The following is a 23,240-nucleotide window of genomic DNA, read 5'->3' on the forward strand; positions in this document are numbered from 1 at the left end:
GCGTACGGCAGATCGCCTGGTTCCCCTGGCGCATGCATGTCAACAGAGGGCCCAGCGCGCTTGTCGGATTGACGTCGCGCTTCTCTTCGACGCTCGATGCGAGTTCGAGCGTCTTCTTGTTGTCGATCATGAAGAACTTGGCGCTGATCGCGACGAGCTCGTGGATCCGAAGATGCGGTGCAGTCGTTGTCGAGGTGGATCCGGCGAGTCGGCGATCTTGGCCTTCGGGGTGGTGATTGCATGGTAGTTGCACCTCCACCCGTTTCGTCGCCACCGGCTCGCGCCCGGCAACCCTGCCACGGCGGCGACGCGCTCGGCCGCCGTGGAGTGTCGCCGTTGGCGTAGCCGATGAGACTCTGAATGGTGGCCCTCCATTCGTCGATCTTGTCCGACGTCGGAGGGTAATCTAGGAGCAGTTGAGCTCGCGCCAAAGCTTCTGCTGGAGTGGTGGGTGGCAGTGGTGGACGGCGCGAGGAGCGGGACGTGCTCGGACTTCTAACTATGTTAGAAGGAGCAGTATCCCGTCCAGGCGACCGTGCCCCGCTCGTGCCAGCATGCTGGCGTGCATGCTGGTCTTGAGCGCCCTTACTTTGTTTTGAGTCCGCTCAGCAACTTAAGTGTGCTGCATCTAGTCGCGACAAGGTTTCTTGTCGGAAGCAGCGCCGCCAGCAGGCTGCTGACGTTCCGCACTCAGGGCTCGCGGCTCGGGTGCCTGCGCCGACAAGTTCCCTAGAAGCGTAGGGTAAAAACATACAAAAGAAGGAATCTAGTAGAGGAAATAACATAGCAATTGATAATAGAAATAAAGTTATATTACAAGATAACTTGTCGCGGCTCTAACAGACTGTTTTCATAACATGATTAGCAGCGACAAGGGAAAAGAAGAAATGGGCGGCCTAGTCTACGCGATCGCCCTCAACCCTCTTGATCTCGCTCACCTTGTCCACAATGGGTGCGACAAGGGCCTTGAGTGCATCCCGATCGGCGTCTGGCAGCAAGGACTTGAGGACGTTGGTGAAGCTGAGGCCTGGATTGTGGAAGGCCACCTTCATCAGCACCTTCTGGAGAACCCCGGCGCAGATTTTGCACGACTCGTCGGCCAACTGCTTTTGGATCCTCTCCCGGAGCCGCTGGAGTGCCGTCGCCACGCCCTTGAAGAACAGGCTGAGCTTGGCGCTGGGTTGGAGATTCTCGTCGGAGGGATACCCAAAGTCCTCCATCCCCAGCTGCGCCAGCTCCTCATCGATGACTGCGGCAATATTCACCAGACCCTCGGTCCAGTGCTCCACAGTATCTCTGAACGAGTTCTGGGTAACTGCGATGCTCTCCAGCAGTGCCTTGTTAGCTTTGACCTTCTCCGACAAGGTCTTCTCCCGCTCCTTGGCGGCGTCCAGCGTCTGCATCAGCGTGGCCAGCTTCAACTCCAGGTCCGCATTGGAATCCTTGGTGGCGCTAAGCTCCTTGCCCCTCTCAGCGAGAAGACCTTGCAGCTCACCGTGGGCGGCAGCATCCTTCTCACGCTCACGCTTGAGCGCGGCAAGCTCCTCACCGCTCTTCCCGATGTTGGCCTCCAGCTGTGCCACCTTCTCCTCCAGCTCTTTCTTGGCGGCCTCTGCGGTTGCGGCAGCGTCCTTTGCTTCCTTGAGCGCCCCGCCAAGTGCTTGCTCGCGCTCGGCAAGCTCCTCCTCATAGCTGTCGAGGTTGGCCTTCCGCTGCACCATTTCGCCTTCTCGCGCGGACTGCTTCTAGGCAGCCAGTCTTTGTTCCTCCTCAGCTTCGGCCTTCTCGAGAAGGAAGGCCGTGCACTCCTCAGCGAGTCGCTCCCGCTCCTGTGCCAGGGACCGGAGAGCTTCTTGATTGTGGCCCCGGAGCTCGTCCGCGCGCTTCTCCATATCAACTCCCGTCTTTGCGACAAGCGCTTCCCGGGAAGCCAGCTTGGCTTGCCTGACAGGGCACATGCACACGCGGACTGGGCCACGCTGAATCTCGCTCCGTATCCACCGCGCTCTCCCCTAACGGCACGCGTCGAATGCGGCGTCGTGGGAGAGATCGTGGGTGGTTCTTTATTCGGAAGGGCGAAACGTCCGCCCCGTCCCTCTTTATAAGTAGAGGAAACAGGGGCAGTTCGTTCCCCCTTGCTGGTTGCTACTACTCCATCTTCACGAACCTCCACCGCTCCCCCCTTCTTCTCGAAGCCGAGAGAGCAGCGCTCCGCCCCCATCGCCACCAGCATCACCAACGCCGTCGACCTCCCCCACCACCTCCGCCATGGCTCCGAAAGCCGACAAGGGAAAGGGCGTGAAGTCGGCCGAGGCGCAGCGGCTCGCGGCGCTACAGAAGGAGCGGGCGATCTTCTCCCCCCAGCTCGGCGTGAAGGAGCTGAGGGAGTACTTCTACCTCTTTTGGGCGACAGAGATGCGGGCGCATCCACGCACGAGGGTACTCTCGGCTGCTGCTTCGGAACTGGCTCCAAACGGGTACCCATTCTTCGCGCTGTTCTTCTATTGCAGGCTCTGCCCGCCCTTCTCGGAGTTCTTCTGCGATATCATGAACACCTACGGCTTTCGCCTCCTTGATTTCACCCCCAACGCCGTTCTGACCATGGCAGTTTTCGCACATTTGTGCAAAAACTTTGTCGGAGTCCACCCCAATGTTGCCCTTTTTCGCCACTTGTTCATACCTCGGGTAGAGAGAGGAGAGCCGCTTGCCGGAGGGATCGCCTGGATCTCGAGAGTCGGCAAGAAGGAGGCGTACTTGGAGGGTGAGCTCCGCAGCAAGTGGGAGGAGTGGAGAGCGGAGTGGTGCTGGATCGTCGAGGAGAATCCGCAGCCCTTCACCGCCGTGCGCCAAGCTCCAATAGTGCGCGGCAATGACTGGAGCAACGTGGCCCCGGAAGACGAGAGGCTGAAGATCGCCATTACAAGGATCCTTCGCCTCAGGCTTGCCGGGCTCACTGTAGGTGCTGTAGGCGCAGATTTCCTCCGCCGCCGCATCGCCCCCCTGCAAGAGAGGGGGAGGCCCGCCTGGGAATTCAAGAACTCGGCGAACATCATGAGGCTGCAGCCGGGCCTCAACTACAACTTCACCGTCATGGAGCTGGATGCAATGCTCCTGGAGTTGTTCAAACGCGATCCCCAGCACCCATTCACGCTGGCGAGGGGCGTCGTTCCATTGTGCAATAATTCTTCGCTTGACCGGATCCACGCCATGATGCCGTTGTGCGATTCACACGGAATCGTTCCAACTTGGCAAGAGCCTGCGGATGACGTCGTGCAAGCGTTCTTTGACAACTTGGAAGAAGTGCCGGTCCGCGCTGACGAGCAGAAGAGCCTCACCCGTGACACCACCGACGAGGAGCTGCAGCGCATCGCCACTAGGGCGGAAGAGGTTGCGGCCGCAGCTGCCGCGGGCGCGTTCGGGTTCACTGTGGAGGAGGCGGAGGCGGCAGAGGCGGCAAACCTCGCTGAGCGCGCGGAGTTTATTGGCGAAGAAGAGCCTGCCGGCTCTGAAGCTGAGCCGAGCGAGGCCGGCGAGGAAGAGCCCTAGCCTTCAGAAAGCTTGCCGCAGGCGGAGCCCCCGGCCCCGCCAAGAAGGCGTCTTCGCAGGGCCGCGGACGTATCGGGGCGGCAGCCGGGTCAACAGCCGCCGAGCCGTGCGACACGCTCTACCGCGACAAATTTTATAACCATAACAAATACCATGCTGTTCTAAGAGACTCTCAAAGTAATATAAGCGAAGCATGAGAGACTAACAATTTCTACAAAATTAAGCCACCGCCGTGCTCTTAAAAGATATAAGTGAAGCACTAGAGCAAAAATTATCTAGCTCAAAAGATATAAGTGAATCACATAGAGTATTCTAATAAATTCCAATCAAGTGGGTTTCTCCCAAAAGGTGTGTACAGCAAGGATGACTGTGGTAAACTAAAAAGCAAAGACTAATATCATACAAGACGCTCCAAGCAAAACACATATCATGTGGCGAATAAAAATATAGCTCCAAGTAAAGTTACCGATAAAAGAAAACGAAAGAGGGGATGCCTTCCGGGGGCATCCCCAAGCTTAGGCTTTTGGCCATTCTTGAATATCTTGGGGTGCCATGGGCATCCCCAAGCTTAGGATTTTGCCACTCCTTATTTCATAGTCCATCAAATCTTTACCCAAAGCTTGAAAACTTCACAACACAAAACTCAACAGGAAATCTCATAAGCTCCGTTAGTGAAAGAAAGAAAAACCACCACATAAGGTACTGTAATGAACTCATTCTTTATTTATATTGGTGTTAAACCTACTATATTTCAAGTTCTCTATGGTTTATACCACTTAATACTAGCCATAGATGCATCAAAATAAGCAAACAACACACAAAAAAACAGAATCTGTCAAAAACAGAACAGTCTGTAGCAATCTGTAACTCTCGAATACTTATGGAACTCTAAAAATCCTACCAAAATAGTAAGTCCTGGGAAAGTTGTCTATTGATCTACAGCAAAAAGAATCAACGCAAAAGCACTCTTCTGTGAATTAACAAAATTATTTTTGTGCGCGCAAATTTCTGTTTTTCAGCAGAATCAAATTAACTATCACCATAGGTTATCCTATAGGTTCTACTTGGCACAAACACCAATTAAAACATAAAAACATCTAAACAGAAGGTAGATGCAAAACTTATTACTAAAAAGAAACAAAAACAAAAAACACAAATAGAATTGGGTTGCCTCCCAACTAGCGCTATCGTTTAACGCCCCTAGCTAGGCATAAAAGCGAGATAGATCTAAGTAGTGCCATCTTTGGCATCTAATTCCTCAATAGAGCACTTATAATCTTTAGGGGTTTCTCCCTTTTTAGCAATGATTAAACCCTTAGGCAAGAATTCAAGAAATTCATTTGTAGCAAAAGGTTCCTTAATGATAGAGAGACAATTGGGATGGACACTTATTGATTTGAGAACCGCATTTCCCTTACTAGAAGATTCACCCTTATTTTTAGGAACATAGATAAATTTGGCAGTTTTGGTAGGAGGATTTGGAGTGTTTTTCACGGAATAAAACGCTGACCCTAAGTTGGTAATCATATCCTCAAGTTTACCGATTCTCGTAGAATCTAGAGCTATTCTTTCATTAACTATAGGTTCTTTCTCTTTAATTTTTTTCAAAGTAACTCCAACCCTAGATCCATATTTGGTAATTTGATTATGAATCTTTTTATCCAAATTTTCAATCAACTCAATAGTGGCAATTTTATTTTCAATAATTTCAAGCCTTTGCATCACATGTTCCAAAGTTAAAACAGTTCCATTAACCAAAAGAGGTGGTGGGCCAAACAAATCTAACATAGCATTATAAGCATCAAACGTATGGCTACTCAAAAAATCCCCTCTGGTAATGGTATCAAGAATGCATCTATTCCAAGGAGTAATGCCTACATAAAAATTGCAAAGAAGAATGGAAGTAGAAAGCTTCCTAGTGGATTTATTTTGAGCATTGCAAATTCTATGCCAAGCATCTTTTAAATTTTCCCCCTCCCTTTGCTTAAAATTAAGAATTTCATGTTCGGGAGTAATAACGAGGATAGAAGGACTAGCCATGACAACAAGCAAACAAAAGACAAGCGAAAGAGAGAGAAGATTGGGAAAGAGAGGGCGAATAAAACGGCAAGGGTGAAGTGGGGGAGAGGAAAACGAGAGGCAAATGGCAAATAATGTAAATGCGAGGGAGATGAGTTTGTGATGGGTACTTGGTTTGTCTTGACTTGAGCGAAGACCTCCCCGACAATGGCGCCATAAATCCTTCTTGCTACGTCTTGAGCTTGCATTGGTTTTCCTTGAACAGGAAATGGTGATGTAACAATAGTAGCGTAAGTACTTCCCTCAGTTTTTGAGAACCAAGGTATCAATCCAGTAGGAGGCTCCTCAAAAGTTCCACGCACCTACACAAACAAAACAAGAGCTCGCAACCAACGCAAAAAAGGGGTTGTCAGTCCCTTCACGGCCACTTGCAAAAGTGAGATCTGATAGAGATAATATGATAAGATAAATATATTTTTGGTATTTTATGATATAGATTGGAAAAGTAAAGATGCAAATAAAAGTAGATTGAAAGCTTTATATGATAAAAGATAGACCCGGGGGCCATAGGTTTCACTAGTGGCTTCTCTCAAGATAGCATAATTATTACGATGGGTGAACAAATTACTGTCGAGCAATTGATAGAAAAGCGAATAATTATGAGATTATCTAGGCATGATCATGTATATAGGCATCACGTCCGTGACAAGTAGACCAACTCCAGCCTGTATCTACTACTATTACTCCACACATCGGCCGCTATCCAGCATGCATCTAGAATATTAAGTTCATAAAGAACAGAGTAACGCATTAAGAAAGATGACATGATGTAGAGGGATAAACTCATGCAATATGATATAAACCCCATCTTTTTATCCTCGATTGCAACAATACAATACGTGCCTTGCTGCCCCTGCTGTCACTGGGAAAGGACACCGCAAGATTGAACCCAAAGCTAAACACTCCTCCCATTGCAAGAAAGATCAATCTAGTAGGCCAAACCAAACTGATAATTTGAAGAGACTTTCAAAGATAACTTAATCACACATAAAAGAATTCAGAGGAGATTCAAATATTTCTCATAGATAAACTTGATCATAAACCCACAATTCATCGGATCTCGACAAACACACCGCAAAAAGAGTTACATCGAATAGATCTCCAAGAAGATCAAGGATAACATGGTATTGAGATCCAAAACGAGAGAAGAAGCCATCTAGCTAATAACTATGGACCCGAAGGTCTGTGGTAAACTACTCACAACTCATCGGAGAGGCTATGGTGTTGATGTAGAAGCCCTCCATGGTCGATTCCCCCTCCGGCGGAGCGTCGGCGAAGGCTCCAAGATGGGATGTCGCGGATACAGAAGGTTACGGTGGTGGAAATAGTTTTTCGTGGTCGCCTGTGATGTTCTCGGGTACGTGGGTATATATAGGAGGAAGAAGTAGGTCGGTGGACGCCCGAGGGGCCCACGAGATAGGGGGCGTGCCCAGTAGGGGGGGGGGGCGCCCTCCACCCTTGTGGTCGCCTCGACTGCTTCTTGACTTGTACTCCAAGTCCTCTGGATCACGTTCGTTCCAAAAATCACGCTCCTGGAGGTTTCATTCCATTTGGACTCCGTTTGATATACCTTTTCTTCGAAATACTGAAATAGGCAAAAAAAACAGCAATATGGGCTGGGCCTCCGGTTAGTAGGTTAGTCCCAAGAATGATATAAATGTGTAAAGTAAAGCCCATAAACATCCAAAACGGGTAATATAATAGCATGGAACAATCAAAAAATATAGATACGTTGGAGACATATCATGTGTGCATGCATATTATTGTGTGAGTAGCAGTAATATGTGATGTTGCTTGATTATATTATTTATATTATGCTTGTGTGCTTTTCCTTTGTTTCTTTTTTTGGGCCTTCGGTGTTACAAATTTCCCCCTTATTAAAGTTGCTCCTCAACCGACACCGGACCCGAAGGGTCAGCAAGGAATGCATATATATTTGGAAACTCAGCTAAACAGAATGGAATTACCAGCAGACTGTAGTGAAATTTGGAATATCTTGTCTGAATGCAAAAGAAATCCTGGATGGACTGTCAGTATCAAGTTTGCATTAGTATGCACTCCTCACAACAATATGGAATTCTCAGCCGACTGCATTGAGATTGGGGATATCTGATTGTGATACGGATAATCAAGTTTGCCTCAGTGGGCACTCTTCATAGTAGAAATGATCAAATCAGCAAGAAGATAAGCTATGTGCAAGACCAACAATGCTATTTTAGTCAAAGGTATGGCTTAGATACAGGGTTGACCCTTCATTGAGGATGATTTTGAAACACGATATACCCGGAAGCAAGCAAAAATATGGCATGTATTTAATACTCAGAAAGGATGATAGTCCAGCAAAACTCCGTTCATACAAGAAATCAACAACGGAAATATTAAGATGATTTGTATGTGGTAATCAGTCTGAGAAGGTTCTGGTGTAAGCAACTCTGTCTTCCCTCACAAGCTACCAGAGAAGCTTCCAAGGCAAGATTCATCTATCTTCCTTAGTACGCTACATGATTATACTGAGCATAAATGTAGTACTGAGGAAGATAGTACTGAGGAACCTGGAAGATAGATGAATCTTGCCTTGGAAGCTTCTCTGGTAGGAGTTCCATGGAGTTCCTCAGTACGCTACATTTAAGGGGGGAAGATTCTGACTTCTAGTAGGAGTTCCATGGAATTCAGTAAGCAACCGCAAAAGCTTCCAGCATAAGGTACCTAGTTTCCCCCCAGCAAAGTCTTTAAGAGGGGAAGGTTCTGAAGCACGATATCCAGTCTTCTTCGGCAAGCTGTCTGATGAAAGTTTCCAACATAAGCCATCCAATCTTCCTCAGTACGACATTGGTACAAGCTATGAATTGACAACTCAAGGCAGTGCATCCCAAGAATCAGATCCGCAACAGTTTGGCCAGAAGCAAGAATCAGGCAGAAAACACGTCTGCATCGGGAGCCACCAACGTCTTGCAAGTCACTCGAACACAGATTTGACAGACACATGAGGATTGTTAAAAGAAGGAAGCTAGCTATACACCGCAGTGTGACAAAGGATTATGAAGATTGACGACAACAATGAGCTCAGTACAAATACCTGTGAACCTGGAAGATGATCCCGATGAGCCCTTGTCTCCTTTTCTCCAGTGACGGCACCACACTGTGATCTGAGCTGTCTTTAGCTATCCAGGGTGGATGCCTATTTTTATTTCTCTATTCAACAACTATCACGAGTTCTGAGCTGCTTTTCGGCCGTCTCGTACAACTATTAAGTTTCTTTTTGTGACAGTGGCCCTATGCTTTTAGCTACTTTTTGGCTATCTTATGGAGCTGCCACTTTCTTCTTATCAACCCGGTCTCATGCTTTGAGCTGCTTTTCAGCCGTCTTGAGCCGTGGTTGAGTTATTTCAGTAATGTCGCAGATCTGAGTTGTAAATACCGTTTTGGTGGCTACTGATTTATTTGCTGATCATTTCCCTACGGTCAGAACTTGAGAAGTGTTGATCCTGTCATTTAAACAATATCACCATGTCAGAAGATGAGGATAAGAGTACGCCTGTCAGAATATTGCACCCAATAGAACCTATGGTCACACAGAGAAACAATATGACCCCGCTCCTTCAGCCAAGGATCCAGGCAAGAAAAACAGTAATGAAGGAGCAAGATCGGTGATGCAGGTATGAAAATTGTTACAAGAACCGCATGGTGCAGATACCCCGGATAGTCTAAGTCAGTATGGATCACCATGGATATTCACCTAAGGGGTCTGCTCAATTTTGGTAAGGACCCCATATCCAGACCACCCGCTCAGACAACAACATGTGCTCAACTTTGTCAGTATCGAATATCTGGGTCTGTGAAGTCCGACCAAAGGACAATTCAACAGTTTGACTCCAGCAACTACGAAAAAGCATCACACAACCCCTTTATCCCCATGGATGTGCTGACAGAATGAATATCAACATGGTGAATAATAATCTTGAAGCATGTGCCCTCACTTATGTGAATCATCAAGGATAGCCAGTCATGAGCAAAATTCTTCTATAAAAGCCACCATCAGTCAAGTATGAGGATATTATCCTATAAGGTCATACCCCTCCATGCTGGCCACGATAAGTGACATTCAAAATAATTGGAATAGAGGTGATACTCAAGACAGTGGAGCCAGTCAAGATGATTCAGAAACTCCTGCTAGAAGTCAGAATCTGTCAGGAAACGCTTATGCCTCAAATCACTATTTGGAACCCGAAGGACCTGCATTTGGTTGAGAAACCCAATGCAAGGAGTCAGAGCTTGGGTGTTCATCAGGAAAAATCTGATCACCACTTCATGGAAGGTTGTTAGTACATACACAGCAACCGGAAATCACTCTCATATTTGTGAGATAGGCATAGATTGCAGTCATGATAAGCTAAGTTAGCAGATATAAAAAGAATTGGAGTCAGTATAAGCATGAATATGTGAGGTAAGACCTATCTGAATGTGGATACAGTGAATCAAACAACCCTAGAGTTAGTCAGGTAAGTCAGATGAAGAATTTAGTGGGAACAATCAATAAAGGAAAAAGGATACCCGAGCTGGAAATGATTTCCTTAAGGTCAGATATATTCATACTTCTTCCCTGAGCAACCAAATCTCGAGGATGAGATTTCTTTAAGGGGGGAAGGTTTGTCATGGCCTGATTTTTGGCCCTTTCTTTTTCTTTTGATTTCCTGAGTGTTTTGCTTGAGTTTTCGTTTTTCGTGGCTATGTGGTCTGGAAACTGAAGAAGATCACCTCTTCTTTCTTTCCAGAGTGGCTTGTCATTCGCAAATCCTTCTGTAGACCTTTCCATTACCACCTTGGACAAAATCCCAATATTCTTTTTATTGGGAATATTCCTTTTTCTATTTAAGGAATAACCCTGTCTGCCCTAGGTTGTGAAGCAACCTATATTTCCATCACTCCTAAAATTCCCATATAATTATCACAATTTTTTTGGGTCATATCTTCATCAAATATGGCAAAAAATTTCATTGCCATGTTAAAAAATAATCCTCAAATAATTCATTTCCTATTCTACCCTAAAAGGCACTTTGTGAAGCAAGTGTTATTTTCTTTGCCCAATTGACCTCAAACTTCTTGGACATCTTTTCCTGTCCATATAATTGCCACATGCCAAAATTCAACCTCATTTGCCTAGTAAATATGTATTTATGAGTTTCCAAAGTTTCTGTCTAGAAAGGAACTTTGTGAAGGAGGTATAAGCTAGGCATATCCCAATGAGTTGCAATTTATGCATGACATCAATATCATCATATCATAGCCCTCCACCAAAGTTGAGCTCATTTCATGCCTCCATGTGAGCTCATCTTCAATGCTTTGATTTTGTCCAAATTTTCAGTTTGTGAAGCAAGTATATTTTATCTTGCTCCATTATGGCTAAAAAGTTTCCTAGGCCTTCTATTATCCATATAACCTATCTCCACAAAAACTGGGCATATTTCATATATCCAATTTCCCTCAGGAATTTTTGCAAGTTTCTGGTCAGTGGAAATGCTTGTGAAGCAAGTACCATTTTAGTTTATCCAATTGGTATGAAACCTTTTTCAGCATCTTCATATGACCAAAATCTCTGCCTTGCCCAATTTGAGCTCAAGTTGACACTCCTAGTGAGTGCTTCTTCCTCATTTCCAAATTTGGCCAGTAGGGCAATTTCTATAGCAAGTGCTATCTAAACTCCTCTTCTTGAGCTGAAATCCTGCCATCTTAATCACCTTAGTGAGTGATCAAACCCAGTCAAAGCTCATCCTTCATCTCCAAGTATCTGCTCCACATCAAACTCCAAACACCTTGCTGTGCGACTGAAACACTGCAAGCTCTGTTCACCAATTAAGTCCATGTGCTCGTTCTCTTGCACTTTGTCACTCTCCGTTGGATGATGATCTCTAGGTATCTTAATCATATTTATAATATCTTTCTTGAAAATGATGGTTCAGAAAATTGTGCTCAATTGATAGAAGAAGAATTTAATAAAATGATTGGCATGAATGATGAGCATGATTGCAATGTTGTTAGTATGAATTCTTTGAATATCCATGATGTTAATGATATGCAAAGCTACAAGCTTGGGGATGCTGTGTTTGATGAAGATGATATTTTTAGCCCCCCAAGTTTTGATGAGAAAATTTATTATGATGAAAGCATGCCTCCTATCTATGATGATTATGGTGATGGCATGTATGCCATATTGAATAATGATAACCATGAAACTTGTCATCATGATTTTAATTTTCAATCACATGATAGTTATTTTGTCGAGTTTGCTCCCACTACTATTGATGAGAATAAATTTGCTTGTGTGGAGAGTAATAAATTTGCTATGCTTGTGGATCATGAAAAGAATGCTCTATGTGATATTTATATTGTTGAATTCATTCATGATGACACTGAAAATTATTATGAGAGAGGAACATATGCTTTAACATATCTCAATAATATCAAGTTTCCTCTCTATGTGTTGAAAGTTTTGAAGTTATGCATGTTTTACCTTCCTATGCTAGTTAATTCTTGTTCCCATAAATTGTTTGCTCACAAAATCCCTAAGCATAGGAAATGGGTTAGACTTAAATGTGCTTTCCATGTGATTCATGTTGCTCTTTTTATGTTCCAACTTTTATCTTTTATGCGAGCATCATCATTAAAATCATCATGCCTAGCTAAAAGGCATTAAAGAAAAGCGTTTGTTGGGAGACAACCCAACACTTTTATCTACTGTTTTTGTGTTTTCACATGATTTTTCTACTGTAGTAATCATTTCATATTGTTTTTGTTTCAATAAAGTGCCAAGTAAAGCCTTTGGGATCATGTTGAGTGATAGTTGATTTGATCTTGCTCAAAAACAGAAACTTTTGCGCTCACGAAAATAACTCTCATTTTTAACAGAAGAGTGATTTTGAGTTTATTATTTTTGCAGAAGATTAATATACAAATTTACCACGTGGTCCAATTTTTTTCATAATTTTTGGAGTAGCATAAGTGTGGTTGAAGTACATATTACTATAGACTGTTCTGTTTTTGACAGATTCTGTTTTCAATGCATAGTTTGCTTGTTCCCTAGTTTCTATGGCTTATATTGCTCAATATAAATTGTAGAAATGATATGATACAGTAGGCATTGTGTGGAAACAATTATGAATCTTGTCTTTTACAGTACCAAAAGTGAAATGGTTTGCTCTTTATCATACTAACCTATCTCACAAAGTTCCGTTAAGTTTTGTGTGATTGAAGTTTTCAAGGTTTGGGTGAAATGTTGATATGAGGATAATAAGGAGTGACAAGAACCTAATCTTGGGGCTTACCATGGCACCCCAAGGTAATATTAAAGGAAGATCCAAGCAACTAAACTTGGGGGTGCCCCGGAAGGCATCCCCTCTTTCATCTCCAACATTATCGGTAACCTCACTTGGAGCTATGTTTTTTCATTCATCACATGATATGAGTTTTACTTGGAGCATAAACTTATTTTGTTAGAATTTACTTTCTGTTATTTATAATAATGTTTTGCATCTTTTATTTCAATGAAAGTGGCAATGATAGCCTTTGCCATACTTATTTTGCAAGTATACATGTTGCTGTTTCAAAACAGAAAGTTTATTGCAGTTGTGAAAATTCCATAGCAAAGTTAGAATATTATAAATTGTTGAAACATTTTGAAAAATAAGCTCTGATTAATTTCCTATAGTGTGGTATTTTTCTCATAATTTTTGGAGTTAGGGAAGTATGATGAATCTTGCATTCTTTACAGACTGTTCTGTTTTGGCAGATTGCTGTTATGTTTGCATATGTTTGCTTGTTTAATGATTCTATTTGAGGATATGAGTATTAAATATGCAGAGGCATTTAGTATGCAATGTTGAATAATATTTTTAGTGATTTTCTATAGTAGAGAATGATAAGGTTTTGCATTGGATTATACTAACTTATCTCACGAGTTCTTGTTGAGTTTTGTGTGGATGAAGCTTTTGAGATTTAGGAAAACCGTGGTATAAAAGGAATTAAGGAGACACAAAAGTTCAAGCTTGGGGATGCCCAAAGCACCACAAGATAATATTTCAAGAGGTCTCAAGCATCTAAGCTTGGGGATGCCTCGGTAGGCATCGCACCTTTCTTCATCAACAATTATCGGTTAATATCGGTTGAGCCTAAGTTTTTTTGCTTCTTCACATGAGTTGTGCTATTCTTAGAATGTCATTTTATTTTCATTTTGCTTGCTGTTTTAATAAAATACTTAGACCTGAAAGTCTTTAAATAAAATAGAGTCCTCAAATAGGAGGCTAGGTAAGCGGCATTCACATCCCGTCAACGAAGCTCTTTTCTATGGATTTGCTCTAGTGCTTCACTTATATCCTATGAGTAAATTGTTGAATGAATTGAATATCATGAAGTTGAAATCATATCATGCCTAGTGGTAGCTTCACATTGGGTTTAGAAAGTGAAATCTTTTGAGGCTTGCCAATCACAATATTGGTCATACAAGCAATTCATGAATAATTAGTATAAGGAAGAGAACTTTCACATGCAAATACACTATCTTGGAGTTTTTTGTGATTGTGAGCCCCCATCAAAATATTATATGCCAAAATTGTTGACATTGGACAAGGAAGACAACATAATGATTTATGTTTGTTCATATTCACATAGAAGTTATATTGTCATAGATCCTTCAACATGTGGTGCTTGCCCCTATCTTTGCTAGCCAAAATTTCCGCACCAAGTAGAGATACTACTTGTGCATCCAAAAACCCTTAAGCCAAAATCTTGTTTTGAGGGTCCACGATAACTACCTATGGATTGAGCAAGATCCTTCAAGTAAGTTGTCATCGGTGCAATAAGGCAACAAAAATTGCTTCTAAAAGTGTTAGATTATTTAGTGTAAGAGAAAATTGAGCGTTGTATAAACTTGTGATGGAAACGAATAAAAGTGACAGACTGCATAATAAAGATTGCTATAATAAGGGGCAATATAACATGAAGATCTTTTGCACTAAGGGGTTGAGCATACAAACAAATAAGTGCATGGCAACCTTTGCTTCCCTCTACGAAGGGCCTATCTTTTACTTTTATGTATTTACTTTTATGCAAGAGTTAATTTTTTTTCTATTCCTTTTTATTTTTCTCCTTTGGCAAGCATCATGTGGTGAGGAAAGATCTAGGCACATATGTCCAGCTGAATATGGGTAGCATGAGTTATTATTGTTGATGATACGTCTCCAACGTATCTATAATTTTTGATTGTTCCATGCTATTATATTACCCGTTTTGGATGTTTATGGGCTTTACTCTTCACTTTTATATCATTTTTGGGACTAACCTACTAACCGGAGGCCAACCCAAATTCCTGTTTTTTTTGCCTATTTCAGTGTTTCGAAGAAAAGGAATATCAAACGGAATGAAACCTTCAGGAGAGTTATTTTTTGAATGGAAGCAATCCAGGAGACTTGGAGTAGAAGTCAGGGAAGCTTCGAGGTGGCCACGAGGGTCCAGGGCGTGCCCCCACCCTCGTGGGCCCCTCGTGGCTCCCCTGAACGACTTCTTTCGCCTATATATATCCATATACCCTAAAAGCACGAAAAAGCACAATAGATCGGGAGTTCTACCGCCGCAAGCCTCTATAGCCACCAAAAACCTCTTGGGACCTTGTTCCGGCACCTTGCCGGAGGGGGGATCCCTCACCGGTGGCCATCTTCATCATCCCGGCGCTCTCCATGACGAGGAGGGAGTAGTTCACCCTCGGGGCTGAGGGTATGTACCAGTAGCTATGTGTTTGATCTCTCTCTCTCTCTTGTGTTCTTGAGGTGATACAATCTTGATGTATCGCGAGCTTTGCTATTATAGTTGGATCTTATGATGTTTCTCTCCCTCTACTCTCTTGTAATGGATTGAGTTTTCCCTTTGAAGTTATCTTATCGGATTGAGTCTTTAAGGATTTGAGAACACTTGATGTATGTCTTGCCGTGCTTATCTGTGGTGACAATGGGATATTCACGTGATCTACTTGATGTATGTTTTGGTGATCAACTTGCGGGTTCAATGAACTTATGCATAAGGGTTGGCACACGTTCTCGTCTTGACTCTCCGGTAGAAACTTTGGGGCACTCTTTGAAGTACTTTGTGTTGGTTGAATAGATGAATCTGAGATTGTGTGATGCATATCGTATAATCATGCCCATGGATACTTGAGGTGACATTGGAGTATCTAGGTGACATTAGGGTTTTGGTTGATTTGTGTCTTAAGGTGTTATTCTAGTACAAACTCTATGATAGATTGAACGGAAAGAATAGCTTTGTGTTATTTTACTACAGACTCTTGAATAGATCAATCCGAAAGGATAACTTTGAGGTGGTTTCGTACCCTCCAATAATCTCTTCGTTTGTTCTCCTCTATTAGTGACTTTGGAGTGACTCTTTGTTGCATGTTGAGGGATAGTTTTTTGATCCAATTATGTTATTATTGTTGAGAGAACTTGCACTAGTGAAAGTATGAACCCCAGGCCTTGTTTCCTAGCATTGCAATACCGTTTGTGCACACTTTTATCGCCTGCTACCTTGCTGTTTTTATATTTTCAGATTACAAATACCTATATCTACCATCCATATTGCACTTGTATCACCATCTCTTCGCCGAACTAGTGCACCTATACAATTTACCATTGTATTGGGTGTGTTTGGGACACAAGAGACTCTTTGTTATTTGGTTGCATGGTTGTTTGAGAGAGACCATCTTCATCCTACGCCTCCCATGGATTGATAAACCTTAGGTCATCCACTTGATGGAAATTTGCTACTGTTCTACAAACCTCTGCACTTGGAGGCCCAACAACGTCTACAAGAAGAAGGTTGTGTAGTAGACATCAAGCTCTTTTCTGGCACCATTGCCGGGGAGGTGAGTGCTTGAAGGTGGAATCTTTTAGTTTCTTTTTTTTTTCACTAGTTTAGTTTATAAAAGAAAACTAAAAAATGGAATTAAGGTTGCCTCATATGCTTCATCTTTTTAATGTCTTTCGTGAAAATGATGGGAAGGAAAACTGTGCTCAAGTACTAGAAGAAGAATTACATAGAATGCTTGGCATAAAATATGTGAATGATAATCATGATTGCAATGTCGTTAGTATGAATTCTTTGAATACCCATGATGCTAATGATATGCAAAGCCACAAGCTTGGGGATGCAATGTTTGATGAAGATGATATGTTTAGTCCCCCAAGTTTTGATGAGCAATTTTATTATGATGAAAGCATGCCTCCTATTTATGATGATTACTGTGATGACACATATGCTATAAAGAATAAAGATAACCATGAAACTCGTCATCATGATTTTAATTTTTAATTGGATTATGCTTCACATGATAGTTATTTTGTTGAGTTTGCTCCCACTACTATTTATGAGAACAAATTTGCTTATGTGGAGAGTAGTAAAATTTCTATGCTTCTGCATCATGAAAATAATGCTTTATGTTATGGTTATATTGTTGAATTCATTCATGATGCTACTGAAAATTATTATGAGAGAGTAACATGTGTTCTTACATATTGCAATAATATCAAGTTTCCTTTCTATGTGTTGAAATTTTTGAAGTTGCACTTGTTTTGCCTTCCTATGCAAGTTGATTCTTGTTACCATAAATTGTTTGCTCAAAAAATCCCTATGAATAGGAAGTGGGTTAGACTTAAATGTGCTAGTCATATTCTTCATGATGCTCTCTTTATGTTTCAATTCTTATCTTTTATGTGAGCATCATTGAAATCGCCATGCCTAGCTAAAAGGCATTAAAGAAAAGCGCTTGTTAGGAGACAACCAAATATTTACCTTTACTATTTTTGTGTGTTCACATGATTATGCTACTGTATTAATCATGTTTTATAGCTTTTGTTTCAATAAAGTGCCAAGTAAGACCTTTAGGATGGCTTACGGTGATAGTTGTGTTGATCCTGGTGAAAATCAGAAACTTTTGCGCCCAGTAAATTAGTTTTGATAATTCACACAAACGTGATTTTGATATGATTCTTTTTTCTGTGGATTGGTACAAAACTTTCTCAGGTTTTCCTAATTTGGCAGGATTTGTTGAGTTCTAGAAGTATATGTTTGATACAGATTACTACAGACTGTTCTGTTTTTTGACAGATTCTGTTTTCTATGTGTTGTTTGCTTATTTTGATGAATCTATGAGTAGTATCGGAGGGTATGAACCATAGACAAGTTGGAATACAGTAGATATTACACCAACATGAATTTAGAATGAGTCCACAACAGTACCTTAGTGGTGGTTTTATTTTCCTATACTAACGGAGCTTACGAGTTTCCTGTTGAGTTTTGTGTTGTGAAGTTTTCAAGTTTTGGGTAAAGATTTTATGGACTATGGAATAAGGAGTGGCAAGAGCCTAAGCTTGGGGATGCCCATGGCACCCCAAGATAATTCAAGGACAACCAAAAGCCTAATCTTGGGGATGCCCTGGAAGGCATCCCCTCTTTCGTCTTCGTCTATCGATAACTTTATTTGGAGCTATATTTTTATTCACCACATGATATGTGTTTTGCTTGGAGCGTCTTGTATGATATGAGTCTTTGCTTTTTAGTTTACCACAACCATGCTTGCTGTACACACCTTTTGGGAGAGGCACACATGATTCGGAATTTATTAGAATACTCTATGTGCTTCACTTATATCTTTTGAGCTAGACAATCTTGCTCTAGTGCTTCACTTATATCTTTTTAGAGCATAGCGGTGGTTTTATTCTGTAGAAATTATTGATCTCTCATGCTTCACTTATATTATTTTGAGAGTCTTTTAGAACAGCATGGCATTTGCTATGGTTATAAAATTGGTCCTAGAATGATGGGCATCCAAGTTGGTTATAATAAAAACTATCATAGAAGTGAATTGGATGCTATGATCAATTTGATGCTTGATAATTGTTTTGAGATATGAGGATGGTAATGTTAGAGTCATGCTAGTTGGGTAATTATGAAATTGAGGAATACTTGTGTTAAAGTTGGCAAGTCCCGTAGCATGAACGTATGGTAAAAGTTGTGTAACAAATTTGTAGCATGGGATGCTCTTTTGATTGCCTTCCTTATGAGTGGAGGTCGGGATCGTGCGATGTTAACTCCTACCAACCCTTCCCCTAGGAGCATGCGTAGTAGTAGTTTGCTTCGATGGCTAATAAACTTTTCAATAAGTATATGAGTTCTTTATGACTAATGTGAGTCCATGGATTATACGTACTCTTACCCTTTCATCATTGCTAGTCTCTACGGTACCATGCATTGCCCTTTCTCACCTTGAGAGTCAATGCAAACTTCGCCGGTGCATCCAAACCCCGTGATATGATACACTCTATCACACATAAACCTCCTTATATCTTCCTCAAAACAGCCACCATACCTACCTATTATGGCATTTCCATAGCCATTCCGAGATATATTGCCATGCAACTTTCCACTGTTCCATTTATTATGACACGTTTCATCATTGTCATATTGCCTTGCATGATCATGTAGTTGACATCGTATTTGTGGTAAAGCCACCATGCATAATTCTTTCATACATGTCACTCTTGATTCATTGCATATCTCGGTACACCGCTGGAGGCATTCATATAGAGTCATATTTTGTTCTAGCATCGAGTTGTAATCCATGAGTTGTAAATAAATAGAAGCGTGATGATCATCATTATTAGAGCATTGTCCCTTAATAAAAAAAAGAGAAAGGCCAAACCAAAAAAATTCCAAAAAAAAGGAAAGGCCCCCAAAAAAGGGCGACGATGTTACTATCCTTTTCCTCACTTGTGCTTCAAAGTAGCACCATGATCTTTATGATAGAGAGTCTCCTATGTTGTCACTTTCATATACTAGTGGGAATTTTTCATTATAGAACTTGGCTTGTATATTCCAACGATAGGCTTCCTCAAAATGCCCTAGGTCTTCGTGAGCAAGCAAGTTCGATGCACACCCACTTAGTTTCTTTTGTTGAGCTTTCATACATTTATAGCTCTAGTGCATCCGTTGCATGGCAATCCCTACTCCTCATGTCGACATCAATTGATGGGCATCTCCATAGCCCGTTGATTAGCCTCGTCAATGTGAGACTTTATCCTTTTTTGTCTTCTCCACACAACCTCCATCATCATATTCTATTTCACCCATAGTGCTATACCCATGGCTTACGCTCATGTATTGCGTGCGAGTGAAAAAAGCTGAAGTGCGTTAAAAAGTATGAACCAATTGCTTGGCTGAAACCGGGGTTGTGCATGATGGGAGCATTTTGTGTGACGAAAATGAAGCATAGCCTAACAATATGATTTTGTAGGGATAAGCTTTATTTGGCCATGATATTTTGAGAAGACATGATTACTTGTTAGTATGCTTTAAGTATTATTACTCTTATGTCAATATGAAACTTTATATTGAATTATTTGGATCATTCATGCCACAATAAAGAAAATTACATTGAGAAAAATTCTAGGTAGCATTCCACATCAAAAATTCTGTTTTTATCATTTACCTACTCGAGGACGAGCAAGAATTAAGCTTGGGGATGCTTGATACGTCTCCAACGTATCTATAATTTTTGATTGTTCCATGCTATTATATTACCCGTTTTGGATGTTTATGGGCTTTACTCTTCACTTTTATATCAGTTTTGGGACTAACCTACTAACAGGAGGCCCAACCCAAATTGCTGTTTTTTGCCTATTTCAGTGTTTCGAAGAAAAGGAATATCAAACGGAGTCCAAATGGAATGAAACCTTCGGGAGAGTTATTTTTGGAACGGAAGCCATCCAGGAGACTTGGAGTAGACGTCAGGGAAGCTTCGAGGTGGCCACGAGGGTCCAGGGCGCGCCCTACCCCCCAGGGCGCGCTCCCACCCTCGTGGGCCCCTCGTGGCTCCCCTAACCGACTTCTTTCGCCTATATATACCATGTACCCTAAAAACACGAAAAAGCACAATAGATCGAGAGTTCCGCCACGCAAGCCTCTGTAGCCACCAAAAACCTCTCGGGACCCTGTTCCGGCACCCTGTCGGAGGGGGATCCCTCACCAGTGGCCATCTTCATCATCCCGGCACTCTCCATGACGAGGAGGGAGTAGTTCACCCTCGGGGCTGAGGGTATGTACTAGTAGCTATGTGTTTGATCTCTCTCTCTCGTGTTCTTGAGGTGATACGATCTTGATGTATTGCGAGCTTTGCTATTATAGTTGGATCTTATGATGTTTTCCCCCCTCTACTCTCTTGTAATGGATTGAGTTTTCCCTTTGAAGTTATCTTATCGGGTTGAGTCTTTAAGGATTTGAGAATACTTGATGTATGTCTTCCCGTGCTTATCTGTGGTGACAATGGGATATACACATGATCTACTTGATGTATGTTTTGGTGATCAACTTGCGGGTTCAATGAACTTATGCATAGGGGTTGGCACACGTTTTCGTCTTGACTCTCCGGTAGAAACTTTGGGGCACTCTTTAAAGTACTTTGTGTTGGTTGAATAGATGAATCTGAGATTGTGTGATGCATATCGTATAATCATGCCCACAGATACTTGAGGTGACATTGGAGTATCTAGGTGACATAAGGGTTTTGGTTGATTTGTGTCTTAAGGTGTTATTCTAGTACGAACTCTATGATAGATCGAACAGAAAGAATAACTTCGTGTTATTTTACTACGGACTCTTGAATAGATCGATCAGAAAGGATAACTTTGAGGTGGTTTCGTACCCTACAATAATCTCTTCGTTTGTTCTCCGCTATTAGTGACTTTGGAGTGACTCTTTGTTGCATGTTGAGGGATAGTTATATGACCCAGTTATGTTATTATTGTTGAGAGAACTTGCACTAGTGAAAGTAGGAACCCTAGGCCTTGTTTCCTAGCATTGCAATACCGTTTGTGCTCAATTTTATTGCTTTCTACCTTGCTGTTTTTATATTTTCAGATTACGAATACCTATATCTACCATCCATATTGCACTTGTATCACCATCTCTTTGCCGAACTAGTGCACCTATACAATTTACCATTGTATTGGGTGTGTTGGGGACACAAGAGACTCTTTGTTATTTGGTTGCAGGGTTATTTGAGAGAGACCATCTTCATCCTACGCCTCCCACGGATTGATAAAACTTAGATCATCCACTTGAGGGAAATTTGCTACTGTCCTACAAACCTCTGCACTTGGAGGCCCAACAACGTCTACAAGAAGAAGGTTGTGTAGTAGACATCAAGCTCTTTTCTGGTGCCGTTGCCCGGGAGGTGAGTGCTTGAAGGTATATCTTTAGATCTTGCAATCGAATCTTTTAGTTTCTTGTTTTTTTCACTAGTTTAGTTTATAAAAGAAAACTACAAAAAAATGGAATTAAGGGGGCCTCATATGCTTCATCTTTTTAATGTCTTTCGTGAAAATGATGGGAAGGAAAACTGTGCTCAAGTACTAGAAGAAGAATTACATAGAATGCTTGGCATAAAATATGTGAATAATGAGCATGATTGCAATGTTGTTAGTATGAATTCTTTGAATACCCATGATGCTAATGATATGCAAAGCCACAAGCTTGGGGATGCAATGTTTGATGAAGATGATATGTTTGGTCCCCCAAGTTTTGATGAGCAACTTTATTATGATGAAAGCATGCCTCCTATTTATGATGATTATTGTGATGACATGTATGCTATAAAGAATAAATATAACCATGAAACTTGTCATCATGATTTTAATTTTCAATTGTATTATGCTTCACATGATAGTTATTTTGTTGAGTTTGCTTCCACTACTATTTATGAGAACAAATTTGCTTATGTGGAGAGTAGTAAAATTTCTATGCTTGTGCATCATGAAAATAATGCTTTATGTGATGGTTATATTGTTGAATTCATTCATGATGCTACTGAAAATTATAATGAAAGAAGAACATGGGTGCTTACATATTGCAATAATATCAAGTTTCCTCTCTATGTGTTGAAATTTTTGAAGTTGCACTTGTTTTGCCTTCCTATGCAAGTTGATTCTTGTTCCCATAAATTGTTTGCTCACAAAATCCCTATGCATAGGAAGTGGGTTAGACTTAAATGTGCTAGTCATATTCTTCATGATGCTCTCTTTATGTTTCAATTCTTATCTTTTATGTGAGCATCATTGAAATCGCCATGCCTAGCTAAAAGGCATTAAAGAAAAGCGCTTGTTGGGAGACAACCCAATATTTACCTTTATTATTTTTGTGTGTTCACATGATTATGCTACTGTAGTAATCATGTTTTATAGCTTTTGTTTCAATAAAGTGCCAAGTAAGACCTTTAGGATGGCTACTGTATTCATGCTGTTATATTATCATTCTTGGATGTTTTACAATCATTTTATAGAAACTTTATATCAATTTTTGGGACTAACCTATTAACCCAGTTGAGGGAGTCTTGGACTGTGGGGTCCTCAGGGAGCTGGCCTATGTGACATGGGCCGGACTGACGGGCCGTGAAGATATAAGATAGAAGGCCTTCTCCTGTGTGTGGATGGGAGTCTCCTTTGCGTGGATGGCAACCTTGGCGTCCGGATGCGTAGTTTCCTTCCTTTGTAAACCGACTTTGTACAACCCTAGTCCCCTCCGGT

Source organism: Triticum dicoccoides, chromosome 4B, assembly GCF_002162155.2.
Source record: "Triticum dicoccoides isolate Atlit2015 ecotype Zavitan chromosome 4B, WEW_v2.0, whole genome shotgun sequence".
Lineage (NCBI taxonomy): Eukaryota > Viridiplantae > Streptophyta > Magnoliopsida > Poales > Poaceae > Triticum > Triticum dicoccoides.